Raw genomic sequence first — 2147 nt, 5'->3', positions numbered from 1 at the left:
AAGCCTTCAGAAAAAAATAAAGAATCAAGTTTGTAAAAAAAACGCAAAAACACAACACCAAAGGTTCTTTTCAGAACCCCCAACATGTTCATAAAGAGTAAACAGTAAACTAATCCATTTTCCAGGTAGATAGGTAGGTATTCACGTAGGAGAAGAAAATAAAACAATATATTTAAAATAAAGATTTAGCAAAAGTTGTCCCCTTTGTATAGTCCTACGACACTCCGGTTATGTCCCCGACATTACCCACCCGTCTTTTTTTTTTGGGATTAGCTCTACAGATATCATTAAAGCCGTTAAGAAATTAAAGAAATCGGTCTCTCCGGGTCCCGACGGTGTACAATATTTTTTTACCGCTGTGTTAATGCTTCAGCCGAGCCCTTAGCCTGTATCTTCACTGCAGGATTTTTTCCCGAGATATGGAAGCATTCCTTTATGTTTCCAGTTCAAAAGAAGGGCGACAAACGAGAAGTAACATGGACACCGATCACATTCGATTTCTCGATTGATGAAGAGAGGAGAGAGTTGAACAAGTAAGTGACTCGGGGATAACGTTGGACCCAAAGCTTTCGTTCGATTTGTATCGATTAATGGTAGTCACTAAGGCGAATCGGCAGCTAGGATTTATATCTAGGATTTCGAGGGATTTTTCCGACCCGTGCTGCTTAAAGGCACTATACTGTTCACTTGTGCGACCAATTGTCGAGACTGCGTCTGTGGTTTGGATTCCATACCAACTGTCTTAAATCATCAGAATTGAACGTATCCAAAGAACTTTCATTCGTCGAGCCCTTCCTTGGAGAGATCCTTCAAATTTGACTCGGTATGCTGAAAGATGTCGTTTACTGAGTATGGATACTTTAGAACGCCGACGGAAAATTCAACAAGCAACTTATGTCGCAAAGATTTTGGCCAATGAAATCGACTCCTTTTACCTACTCTCGCGATTGAATCTGCGTGCACCAAGCAGATCTCTCCGGTCAACGTACGTACGTTGCGGCATGACCCACGTCGCACTTCTTATGGATAAGTCGTGGCTGCGGCAATTCCTCGATGATTTAAAAAAAACTGATGGAAGAATATATAACAAAGACCCACGAGGTTATGCACCAGAGAACCAAATTTCAAATCTAGTTTGTTTGAATAAGCACTAGTTATATCGTAAATTCTTTGAAACGTATTTGATTTTTATGCACCAACCTTAGAGAGAGACGAGTTTAGAAAACTACATAAATTATATTTAATATATTTTAGGTTTTCACTATTTTTATGTTTCTCAAGATATCTCTGCAGTTGCTTAACCAAACTTCAATATCTATATACCATTGGATAGATAATTAAATACTTGTTCGAAGAGCCGTCGGTAGACCAAGGTTTCATTTTGTAATTCGTGAGAAACAAGGATTTGAAAAACAGGTATTTTGAAGCGCCGTCACGTCACAAAAATAGAGCATTTTTTTAGTTTATCAGACTAACCTAAGTTCAAACATTTTTATACTTGGGTTTTTCTGAGCGAAACAATGAGGGTCAACAACCCACAAAATTTGGTTAAGATCGGTCCACAAATAGAAGTTTTTGTCACGTCAGACAAAGTGTACGATCCACTGCAGCGTGACGTAACAACATTTTGACTCACTACAAACCCTTTTTTACGTTTTCATGTATAAATCACACAAAATTAAACGATGTTCTAGTAAAATTAAGAAAATTTCCTACAAGAATCAACAGTTGGAGAATATTTTATAGTTATATTGGCTTGTTGTCAGTCAAATACTTTTGTGAGTCACAGCACCAGACTTTTTGCTGTTTCCGACTTTTGAACATTATTGTTGCATTTTCAGTTTCAAACATACAAATGAACATCTTCTATGTTTTGTCAACAATAGATGAACGTAGATTCAAGAATATAGAATATAATCATGTTTCGACTTCCGGTTTGCTGATAATAGTATTGAATGGCAAAAAATATGGAAAACCCGCGTGTGAAGTTGGACAAAGAAAGTGCACACGCAAACGTCAACGGTCAACGATCAAAGTCAAAGTGAAAGTCATCTTCAACACGCAAACATAAACGCCCTCGCTCACATGCACACGGATGCATACGAAGAGTTTATTAAAAGTCCCCTTTATTCCGCGCGGGGAGTGAG

This window comes from Toxorhynchites rutilus, chromosome 3 (assembly GCF_029784135.1).
Source record: "Toxorhynchites rutilus septentrionalis strain SRP chromosome 3, ASM2978413v1, whole genome shotgun sequence".
NCBI lineage: Eukaryota > Metazoa > Arthropoda > Insecta > Diptera > Culicidae > Toxorhynchites > Toxorhynchites rutilus.
This window is presented reverse-complemented; position numbering follows the sequence as displayed.